Source organism: Leopardus geoffroyi, chromosome B2 (genome assembly GCF_018350155.1).
Source record: "Leopardus geoffroyi isolate Oge1 chromosome B2, O.geoffroyi_Oge1_pat1.0, whole genome shotgun sequence".
Taxonomy (NCBI): Eukaryota; Metazoa; Chordata; class Mammalia; order Carnivora; family Felidae; genus Leopardus; species Leopardus geoffroyi.
Genome location: NC_059332.1, coordinates 1584687 through 1596723, shown reverse-complemented (window position 1 = coordinate 1596723; position 12037 = coordinate 1584687). Strand labels below are relative to the sequence as shown.

Genomic DNA, 12037 nt, shown 5'->3' with positions numbered 1-12037 from the left:
CTCTGGATGCTTGGAACCTCGCCTGCTTTTTCCTTCGGTGACTGATTTTCTTTTTTCTTTTCTTTTTTTTTTAACATTTATTTATTTTTGAGAGAGGGAGAGACAGAGCATGAATGGGGGAAGGTCAAAGAGAGAGGGAGACACAGAATCTGAAATAGGCTCCAGGCTCCGAGCTGCCAGCACAGAGCCCGACGCGGGGCTCGAACTCACGGACCGCGAGATCGTGACCTGAGCCGAAGTCGGAGGCTTAACCGACTGAGCCACCCAGGCGCCCCAGGTGACTGATTTTCTAAGACGGGATGGCGTGTCCTCCTGTGGGCTTCTGTTGAGGCGCCTTGACATCAGAATCCGGAACTCTGGAAAGTTCCAGAGACAGAGGGTGGCCCTGGAGACTCAGGAGATTGAGGCCGAAAAACATATATGGTGTTGCGGTGGGGAGAAGAGCTCCTAACTTCTGCGGGAACAAAGAACTGAGCGTCCCCTGACTGGTCCTGGCCCCAGGACCTCGGTGTCTGCCTTTACAGACGGAAACGCCCCGGGGCGCCCCGATTTCAGCACAGGGGACCACTGTCGTGTCCACACTTATCATCCTTTGCAGTTTAACGGCTTTTCTGTCACTAAGCCCCAGAGTGTGAGAGTCTCTGACAGAAGCGGTGGCCACCTGCACATCAGCCATCAACCGCTGGCCGTGAACCTAGGAAGGTTTGCGTGCAAGTTTCCAAGCCGTGTAGACTTGGCTTGTATAAGTCATCCGGGTTGGGCAGGAGGTAGGACTGTAGACCCACAGGACAGCAGGAGTGCTTAACTCTGATCCAGACCCACATGGCTCTTCCCTTGGGCCGCACAGACCCCATGCCGAGTGCTTCCAGGTCCCACAACCAGACGCCGCACGGTTGGAAGGACTGCTGTTGTTAGACGAGGTTATTTAGGCCCTAAGAAGCCTGGAGGCCAGCCTGGAGGAGGCCATGGCTAGCCGTGGGGAGGGTCAGAGGCCTATCCGGCCTCACTCCAGAGAAGCCCCATCACAGGTGGCAGAGCCAGGACAGAAAGCCCCTGGTCAAATAAGGAAGGGAGCCCCCAAACCCTACTTGTAAGAATCCCCGCCCCAAGTAGTGGGTTCTCCACCCCCTTGTTAACAACTGTTAGTAACAGAAACCCCGACCCCTTGGGCTCACACGCTCTCACATCTCAAGAAACGTTCCTGCTCGTACCCCTCCTCTACTGTGGTGTCTCCCCTTGAATGCGACATCTTTTCCATGGCTGGGTCAGGGCTCAGGGCCTGGGGTCTCCCAGGCTCACCTGACAACACTACCCTCTGGCTCCTGTAGCACACTGATGGGGCCCAGGTGCTGGTGATCGCTGAGAGTGCTTGCAGACTGGGTAATAACAGAATCAACAGCAAATAACCTCAGTGAATCGGCTCGGCCACCTCCCTCCCTGCTTCCCAAAGGGGTTAAGATGAGGGCGGCAGCAAGTAGTTTCACGGAGATATTTGGAGCAGCGGTAGAACAAAACTGGAGGTGCTGGGGATTGAACCCAGGACCTCGTGCATGCTAAGCACGCGCTCTACCACTGAGCTACACCCCCTCGCTCCCACTTAGGCCCTGAAGCCCTTTCATGACCCTACTGTAACTGCAGTTGCCTGAGTCTCAGGGTTAATCATCCAAGCCTTTATGTTTAGTTCCGTCCTCTCTATACTCCACACACTACATCCCCTCTGAGGCTCGGCTGCCCCGGAAAAAAGGCGTTTCAGTTCCTTGTTCACGGTCAGCTCATGAGCAGCCCTTGCCAGAGTCCACTCCCCCTGGGATCCCACTGCCCGCAGCTCTTCCAGTCCACCACCTGGGTGCATCCTGGGACACGACGTTCTCTTGCGGGGTTTCCCAGTATTACTTTCGGTATCCTTTGACTCTTGGATACATCAATGCTTTATATAGTAAAAAAAAAAAAATAAAAAAAAATTAAGACTCCCTCAAGTGTGTGTCCAAAGACTCTAAAGCTCAATACAAACAGAAACAAATTGAACATAGCATAACCACACAGAGGAAGAACAGATCCAAGGAAATGTTTTACACGTATTTTGTTTTAATTGTAAAGACAGAAAAAGTGAATCTTAACCTTTATGTAGCAGGGTTATCATTATTATTTTTTGTAGTGTGTAAGAGTATAGCAATTGTGATATTTTGTGTGGATTTTATTTATTTTTATGTGTGTGTGTGAATTTGTGTGATTGGAAAAGTGAATACATATTTGGTGTTGGAAATCAAGCCTCTCTCGTTACAGAAGGAAGAAAGGAAGGCATAGTCCTGTTGACACTGGACAGGAATTAGAGCCATCAGTATGAAACTGTATATAAATCTGTCATTTCCCCCCAGATCTGTCTGCTAACAGGGCCTAGAAGACATGATACTTCTGTAACAAAAAGCAATGCTAGCCCACTATCTTGCTTTTTAAATACCATTCCCCACTCAAAGGAACCAGATACTTTTAGAAATCACTGACTCTAGGACTGGACCAGGGAAAGTACAAGATGAACCTGAGATATCTTTCTGTGCTATAATGTAGGTGCTTAGAAATGAAGGGGGCAGTTCAAAAGGATCCAGAGGCCAACTTGAAGGGCCTCTCTCTGGTCAAATCAGAGACACTTCCAGCATGAATAATGACAAGTGATTATAATTCTTGGATAGTTAAATCAATATGGAAGAAGGGAAAGTTTTCCTTACAGTGGGGTGTGAAGTAATAATAGAATTAATAACAAGGTTAGAAAATCACCACTTTGCCACCATCAGAACAATAATAGAGTCAGGCAAAATTCATAAGTCAGTTAAAAGCATAGGTAAAATTTTGATGATGATCAGAATATTTATATAGTCTCAGAGTATTTCCTTACAGGTTTATTAATTACAAGGGGGAGAATGATCATCTTAAGGGGAAGAAACCTGGTAAACACAACCTTAACAAAGTGATCAAAGCAAACATGACTAATAAGCCTGGTGTGATGCAGAGAGACATCATTCCTGTGACATTCCCCCCAAATATTCACAACCCAAATCTAGTCTAATCACAACATTAACTGGGGAACATGTTGATCTCATGAAAAACAAGAAGTGTGAGAAACCATTCCAGATTTAAAAAAGACTAAAGGGTAAATTCATACATGATGCTGTAATGGACCCAAGTTTGGGACAGAAATTTCTATAAAGGAATTTATTAGCAAAATTAAAGCTAATAAGACTGCATATTAGACAATACTATTTAACCAGTGTTAAATTTCCTGACTTCAAAATTTGTGCTGTGGTAAGGAAATGTCCTTGCTCTTAAGAAATACATGCTGAAGTGTATAATAAAAAGATTATGACGGAGGTTTACAATAAAAGGATTGTGGATAAAAAGACACAGCATCCAAAAAGGTTTTGAAATAGTTTAGAAAAGAATAATCTCTTTCTCCCTTTGTCTCTCAATAGGATAGATAGATGATAGATAGATAGATAGATAGATAGATAGATAGATAGATGATAGATAGATAGATAGATAGATAGATGATAGATAGATAGATAGGGATGTATTGGTTGTTGAGGGACAGGCAACGTGGTGCTCTGAAATGATCCCAACATTTGGACACTATGTGTTTCTCAGGTGGTTCCCATCGTATTGAAAAGACTGCTAAGCAGAGACAAAGTTGTGAATTTGCCAACTTAGAATGTTAGAATTTAGCAGGTGTTTTGCTCTGTTTCGATTTCACACTCCTTGCTTGTGAGTTACTCATCTAAGGACATCTGAAAGGGATGAATTTCTTTCTCCAGAGCCGGGAAGGGAGCAGGGCCTGCCTGGCTGGGAAGAGAGAGTGAGGCTGTGAGACCCAACACTCCTCCCTCTATTATTCAGCGGCAGTGATGGGAGCGGGTAGTTTGGGATTGAAACCATAACAGCCCTTTGGTGGGGCCATCAGTGGACTAGAAACTTTGAGCAGTGCCTGGAAAACGCAGAGTAGAAGTCTGGACAAGAAGCAGTAGAAGAAATGGCTGTTCTTTTGCAGCAGCGAGAATGCCTTAGACACCTGCCAACTATGTCTTCTTGTTTTGGCTAATTTCCATTTTGACGCAAACAAAAAGTATTTTTCTGCCGCCTCTTCACAGTAGCATGGTGGGTGTTAACTGACATTTCTGGGTATACTTTTATGTAGAGATTTTACTTTATTATTTTTTATTTTATTTATTTTGAGAGAAACAGAGCGAGTGGGGGAGGGGCAGAGAGAGAGAGAGAGGGAGAAAACCCCAAGCAGGCTCCGTGCTGTCTGATGCGGGGCCTGAACCCATGAACCGTGAGATCATGACCTGAGCCCAAGTCAAAAGTCGAGCATTTAACCAACTAGGCCACCCAGCTGTCCGTAAGCAGGGATTTTAAAAGAAGGGACTGATTGGAGGGAAGGAAATCGGACGGTTAGAGCCAGCAGTCGGGCCCATGCAGGCTACTGAGTCATTTAAAGCAGATTTTTTTTTTTTTTTTAAATGTTTGGCAGGACTCTGGCCTCTTTGTGCTGTCCTGTGACTGCAGCGGCCACCCACTTAGCACCTGCGTCAACCTTCGGGTGATGGAGACAGAACAGAAGTGGAGGAGTCGGAGACAAGACCTGTGGTTCCTCCTAAAAACTTCACACAAACAAAGGAACTACTTTGCCTCAGGCCTCTGGTTTTCTTCTCCTTTTTCCGTCTGCCCTGCTCTCAACAGTGGTGGGAATCGGGGCGAACTGACAACTTTGTTACTATGGGGGCAGGCTTCTTGTGTCGAGCGGAGGGGTCGTAGGCGGAACCCCGGCTCCCAGCGAGCCCAGGCGTCGTTCCCGCGGAGGGAAGCAACGTCTTTGCCGGTGTGAGCACAGACGGGTCTTGAAACGCGGAACTTGCCCTGGATTGTGCGGTAGGCCCAGCCGATCACAGGGGTCCTTACAGGAGGGAGGCGGAGGGGGGAGGCCAGCGGGGCCTGGGGGCAGGGGTGGGGAGATGCGGCCGCAGGGTGAGCAGCGGGGCCGCTGCCACAGCTGGATGCGCCCCCCCTGCCCCGGGCCGCACACCTGTGCGTTCAGCCCGTGCGTGCGCAGTGACGCGTTACACCTGCCGGAGGGCACCGACTGCGCGCCTCTTGTGGCTTTGAGGCTCGTGGGGTCTAAACAGTAAAAATCAACGTCTTGGGTCACGTGTTGGTTTTCTGGTGAGCATTCTGCCAGGGAGTAAAGAAGCAGAAGGTAGGATAGTGCAACCTGCACCTCCTGAGGATGGGGTGGGGGGCGGCTGGAGGTGCCGGGGGTCGAACCCGGGGCCTCGTGCATGCGAAACACGCGCTCTCCCACTGAGCTACACCCCCCGGCCGCCGCAGGTCCCCCGCACCTGTCTCCATGGGGTGGAGGAGCCGCAGGTGTGGGGGGACGGGGGCGGGGGGGGGGGCTGGGGGCGGAGGGACTAGCCTTTTAGCAAACAGAGCTCGAAAGGGGGGCACAGAATATTGGAAGCGCTTGTCAGAAAAGTGGCCGGCTCTTCCCTGGCTTGAACGCGTCTTGCTGTTTGCTGTCCGCTCCACGGGGAAGGGCAGGGCAGGGCATGATTTTCTTGGGAAAACCCGGGTGGGAATCCATACCACAGGCCTTTCGGAGTTTCAGAGTCGGATTTATCACAGCCTGAGGGCAACCGAGCAGGCCGGAGGGGGCGTCCAGGGTAATAACGCTTCGGTGGCCGCACAGGGATAGGGACCTACTGGGTTTACAGAGCGAGACCCAGACGGAGACGCGCGAAGGGACCCGTCTTTCAACCCAGAGATGTGTGGTCCTTGATCTTCCGGAGAATGGGGGGTGGGGCGTGGAGAGGAAGGGGTGGGTGTGGTTCGGGGCACGTGGAAGGTAAGGGATCCGTCTCTCAGGTGGGCCTGGGGGTGCAGCACGGCGAACCCCGCCCAGTGCCCAGACCTGACTGTGGGGGTGGGTGGGCGTGAGCAGAACAAGTATAATAGCAGAAGGAGAGCTGAGTGTCCTGGGAGATGTGGACTCAGGAACTCGTTTACTGATGGTTCTGGGGGCGGGATTCTGAGGGGGAGACTTCTTCCCAGACTGACCCTGAACCCTACGATTCACACTGGTTAGCCCTGCGGCCTTGAAACTTCCATGGGAGACCCAGAAAGACTCATTTCCTGACACCAGGCTCCTAGTTGGTATTCCCTCTTCTTCGTTTTACATCTTTTTAAGTAAGTGTGTCACTGAGCCTCTTGAAATTGAAAGGACATTATTGGTTTGGCAGAATTTCTCTCTTGGCTGGTTCGTGGGGCTGCTAGAATAGACAGAAGGAAACACAAGTGGCAGGTTGCACTGGACTCGAGTGCTTGAGAAGTGCCCCCCACCGAACTCTGCAAGCTCTGGTACGTGGTGGTATGTGCATGTGTGTGTGTGTGTGTGTGTGTAAGAGGATGGCTGGAATATTATCTAGGCTGTTCGATGGTGTGGAAACACAATTGTGAAAACTCCCAGGATCATCCATAATTATCCCTTAAATCGCTCCTGGAGAAACCTAGACATCAGCAAGAGTACTACAAGTGATTCACAAAGAGGCTGGGGTTCTTTTTTCTGTTTGCCCCAAGGTACACTGAACGGCATAATTGTTAATCAGTGTCCTTTGACAACATTCAGACTCTCCATCCACCGCATGATTGAAAATATCTATTCCGGGGGAGATAGTAGGATGTTTCAAACATGATTCTTCTAGTGAAATAACCATTTATCTCATAAAGTAGAACTCAGACCCTGAAGACACATGAAGCATATTTCCAGTGCATCTAGGACAGGTGGAAACATTGTAACTGTTTGGGTGCCATTTTTAAAAAGGTGGCAGGCCAGCAGGAGTGGGTTTTTTATGTGGGGAGCTTTTGTGCTCCAGAATTCCAGTCCACACTTAGGATCCGTGTGTGTTTACAATGTCTCACCTTGGTAACATGGACAAGGAAGATTAGTTATACTGCTCTAATAAGTCTCCTATCTTGACTGAATGTGAAGAAACTTTCTACACTAGGTAGTAAATGATTAACTCATCCTTTTTCTCCAATTAAATGTGCCTGTGAAAAAACTGAAGCACTGCCCTTTCAGTGAGAGTGTCTACACGGCCTAAGGGATCATGTCTGCTCCCACATTCCTGTGCAGCCCATGGTCCTACCCAACTGCTGCCTCCTGCACGTTCACAGATGGTCCCACACATGGCCAAGTCGCCTTTCCTCTAAGAGTTCCTTAATCTGTAATTTCTCCCTGAGAAAGCTAAACAAAAGATAAGTTTGTTGAGATAGAACACCCAAATAAAACAAGGTTGAAGTTCCAAAATTCATCTACAGTGTACTTTAAAATGAGTCAGTCTTATTCTGAGTCAAAGTTAGACACAGCTTGCTCTCAAAGAAGTACCTCAGACAGCTCAGGCAGCACGTTATTTGTTTTTATTGTTTTATTTTTATAATGTTTTATTTTTATTTTATTTATTTTGATAATTTAAAATTTTCCATCCAATATTTTCTAAAGCGTTCTCATACTAAGCTCTTGACCTTTTCACTATATTCTCTTCTCCCTTAAATCCCAGAGGTGGGTTTCCATGGAGAAGTCTATGGTTGGAAGGAAGGAAGCATTATTTTCCCTTTTCCTTTTTTTCCCCTTCCCCCCGCCCCCACATTTGGGCTGAGCCCTAATATAATACAGAAAGGCAGTCGTGGTAATTCAAGATATTCTTTCTCGTGTTTTGTCTTGTTTCTTTTTGTGACTTCGTGAATTCCCACAGTCTCCTGACACGGTGGGTACGAGTGGCAGAAAGACACTGTAAAACTGTACCTTGAAAACAAGAGGAGGGAAAACATGACAGCAGAACAGAAAGAGAACGATCGTTCGCTTTAAGGAAGTCTGGCTCCTGAGCACTACTTCGGAATCTTTTATGGAGAGGTAAATCCCAAAGCCGAGACACCTTAACTTGAGAAAGAATTATCCTCGGAACTTATTTCTCCTTTGAAAATTCCCTAATCGCAAAAAATAACGTAACGAAACAGAAAAAGAAAAAATTTCCTCGTCACTTCACAGGGAAACTTTTGACATTATGTTTGTTCGGGGAACCAGGAGTCCCGATACCTGAGCGGTCCGTCAGCCCGCACTTCCATTGTGGTAGCTAAGGGTTAGGGATCTTCAAAATCTATCGCAGGGCTTAGTACACGAAAGGGGACTTTGGCATTAGCCAAATTATTAATTTTGGTATTAATACCAAAGCTCTTAAAGATTTGATGAGGACGAGGCAGCTCTGAGTATGGAAATGATTACAAGATACTATGCTATTTTAAATGTTGCTGAGCACAAAGACGGACACAAAGTTCCCGGCACATATTGGAAGTTAGCACAGTGTTGATTGCAAAACTTGCAAATGTTTATTAAAAGGAAAAAGAAACTTCACCTCGAATTCAATTATGTATGTTGATTCAGAAAATATTAGTATTATATTACCATGGGAGAGAACAAGGTCCATTATCAGGCCGCACAAATGGTTCGACAATAGAAGTACATTTTTGCAACTGTATCTCCTACATTGGAATAGGAAATCGGGAAAAGATTAGAATACAGGCATGCACTTAAAATGTATACCCTCCTGAGCCACGTCCCAGCACCCAACCCGGCGCTTCCCAAAGCTTCCCAAATCACCCAACCCGGCGATTCCCAAAGGAATCGCTTGGGGATCCAGGTCGTGGTTGAGCGGGTCTGCGCGGGGGCGGACGTTCTGCGTTTCTCATCAGCTCGCAGGGGCCACCACGGTTGGTGCGAGGACCGCACTGATGGGGGCGCACCTGCCTCGGGCCGGGTCGCTAGGGGTGCAGGCGGAACTCGGCTGGCACCCGTGTTGGGGCGCGGGGACCCTGCGCGGACGCCTGCGGGCGGCGCTGCACCCGCGCCGAGGGCTGTGGGCGCGGCCACCGCGGCCGGAAGCAGGGGGGCTAGGAAGACCGTGTGAGAGCCCGCGCCCTTCCCCCAGTCGGCCTCTCCGTCCTCGCCTCTCCTTTCCCGCGCGGTTAATACAGCTGCAAAATGGAGGCGGGGTCCCCGCGCCCACCGTATGGGTGAGGAGGGACCCGGAGCAAAAGTGGAGGTGCCGGGGATTGAACCCGGGGCCTCGTGCATGCTAAGCACGCGCTCTACCACTGAGCTACACCCCCGCAGGAACAGCGTCCTCCCGGGAGGCTATTCAAGGGCAGCGCAGGCGCGGGCGATGGGTTCCCGGAGGCTGCCTGGGCCGGTCCGCGGCGCCTGATGCGGCGGCTCCGCAACCTCACAGCCGGGACGGAGGCTCGCTCCGCGGAGAGACGAGCGAAGCGCGCTGCGGGCCAGAGCCCGTGGGAGCCCCGGATCCGCCCCGCGAGGCCGCGGCAAACGCGTTCTCCCGGGCGTCCGCGCTCTCGTTTTCCCGCTCTCCCGGCTGCCGGAAGTCGTGCGCAGGGAGGCGACCGAGGAGGGCAGGTGCAAAAGGCGGGGGGCGCGCAGACGCCGCCCCGGGGCCGGTCCTCCCGGGAGACCGCGCGGGCGGTGCACCTGCCGCCCTCCCCCGCCTCACCCCCCCCCCCCCCCGCCCGGGCGGCAGGCGCCGCGCCCCTCCCTCCAGCCCCAGGAGTGCACCTGCGAGGCTGACGGTGCGGACGTGGCTCTTTGGGTAGAGACGGTGTGGTTCTCCAGCCTCTCCAATTAGAGGCTAGAAGGACGCTGGCAACAGTGAATAAGCCACCAAAGTCTCGGCTTAGGACGTTGGAAGACGAACAGCGTGATAAACCAGAAGACTCGGAATAAACTAAAAGAAGGGAGCGCTGATAAAGACGAATGCAGAAAATAACGACTTTTAAAAAGTGGAACTAATAACCTAGATATTTGAAAAGGCAACAGAAGAGTCAAACTTCCAGCTAACCTAATTAAGAAAAGAGAAAATCAGGACCGCAGCCAAGTCCCCATCAAAACAAGAGGGCTTTTAAAGGCGTGAGAAGCATCGTAGCACAGTTCAGCAAATGATTTAAAAACTTAGATGAAGTGGATTTTGTAAATATCATATCCAAGTTAATCCTTGTACAGACGGGAGGCAAGCAGGCTATTACTCTAGAAAAAGAGAGAAAGTAGTCGAACAGGCACGCCCCCCAAAAGGGCATCAGGCAAAAATACATTCACAAGCAAATTCTACCAAACTGTTAAATATCAGAAAGTCATGATGCTACTTAGATTCCTCAAAGCATAGAAAAAGAAGAAAAACTTCCTATTCGGTGCATAGAGTGAGTATAATATTAACCACTTTTTTCAGTTTGCACCAAAAATTAAAACTATAAGCCTATCTCACATAATACAGGATGTCTAACTGGGGGCTGTTCCAGAAATGCACAGAGCACTCATTACTAAGAAAGATACCGGCAAAGATTCCCTTCTCCACACAAGTCTAGGCAGGGCCCCTTGCTCTCCTTTTCAACGAGGCTTTGGCTTTGGGTCTTTGATTTTCATCTCTGTGTTGTCCAGTTTCTGTAAGAGTCCTTAGTTGGGTTAGCTAGGTGTCCCCCGTCCTCCGTATCCGATCACCTTCCATGTCTAATTGGGCCCCTTATCCTCCGCCATCCCCCAGGTGACATAGGGTCACTGTGGCCCACTTCCAGCAAGAATCCTGTTAGGACCATTCAGCCCCAATCCCTCCTTACCCCTGATGTTTCCTCTTGGGAACTTCCTAACCACTGATGAACCCCCACCCCACTCTTGGCTATAAATTCCCACTTGCCAAACACTGTATTTGGAATCGAGAGTTCTATACTGAGGCCTCTTTCCCCCTATTACAATGTTCCTGAATAAAGTCTGTTTTTCCTGCTATTATAGCTACTAATCAGCTCTGGCTTATCTTTAACAACACTAATACAGACCATCATGTTGATAGAGAAAAGGAGGGAAAAAACATACATGATTATCTCTATAGGTTCAGAAAAAGCATTTGACAAAAGACAACGTATGTTTAATATTTTACTGGATTGAATAGTGTCCTCCAAAAGTTCGTGTCCATTTGGAACCTGAAAATGTGACCTTATTTAGAAATAGCGTCTTTGTAGATGCATTTAGTTAGGAGGAGATCATATTGAAATACGACGAGCCCTAAATCCTCTGACTCATGTCCTTCTAGGAAGAGGAAAACATGTCAGAGACAGAGACACACAGAGAAAAGGAGGCCCTGCCACGATGCAGGCAGAGACTGGAAGTGGAGGGGGTACCGGGAGCTGCCGGAAAGGAAGATGAGGCAAAGGAGGCTCAGAGGGAGCATAACCCAGCTGACACCTGATTTTGTACTTCCAGCCTAGATAACTGTGAGAGAATAAATTCCTGTTGTTTTAAGCTACCAAGTTTGTGGTAATTTGTTACAGCAGCTCTAATAAACTAACACAAACAGGGTGCCTGGGTGGCTCAGTTGGTTAAGTGTCTGACTTTGGCTCAGGTCATGATCTCACAGCGCGTGGGTTCAAGTCCCATGTCAGGCTCTGTACTGACAGCTCAGAGCCTGGAGCCTGCTTTGGATTCTGTGTCTCTGTCTCCCTATCAGCCCCTCCCCAACTCACGCTCTGGCTCTCTCTCTCTCTCTCTCTCTCTCTCAAAAATAAATAAGCTTTAAGAAAAAAACTAATACAAATATACTAAAAGCGCTCAGTAAAATAAGAATTGACAGACACTTCTCAGCGTAATATTTCTTGTCCCATTTTTTGGTGTCACAATCCTCCTGTATTCTAAAGCGCCCCTCCCATTCCGCTTTACTTTGATTCTCTTGGCTGTAGGGGACTCTGGAGTTATGAGAAATGAAGTCATGATATGGAACAAGTAAGACTTTGATAATACGGAGGACAGAAATCCGGGGCCTGTTTCTCTGGGCATTTGCTGAAAGTCAGGAATGAGAGTAGAGGGTGAAATAGTTTGAGAAAGAGCAAATCGTTGATTCTGTATAGTTTACTTGGTTCTATGCAGCTGTTTTAACCAAAAAGTCAA

The 12037-nt window shown here is 48.8% G+C and overlaps 1 protein-coding gene and 3 non-coding genes across 5 annotated transcripts in view; all 4 read right to left on the bottom strand.

Moving 5' to 3' along the window:
* Window positions 1-12037, bottom strand: part of LOC123609414 (zinc finger protein with KRAB and SCAN domains 4-like) — a 455099-nt gene that overhangs the window by 413454 nt on the left and 29608 nt on the right. The gene's annotated exons all lie outside the window — the stretch shown is intronic.
* TRNAA-AGC lies at window positions 1516-1587 on the bottom strand. The gene has a single exon. It is a non-coding gene; the product is annotated as a tRNA-Ala (tRNA).
* On the bottom strand, window positions 5290-5361 carry TRNAA-CGC. Its single transcript has one exon. It is a non-coding gene; the product is annotated as a tRNA-Ala (tRNA).
* On the bottom strand, window positions 9136-9207 carry TRNAA-AGC. The gene has a single exon. It is a non-coding gene; the product is annotated as a tRNA-Ala (tRNA).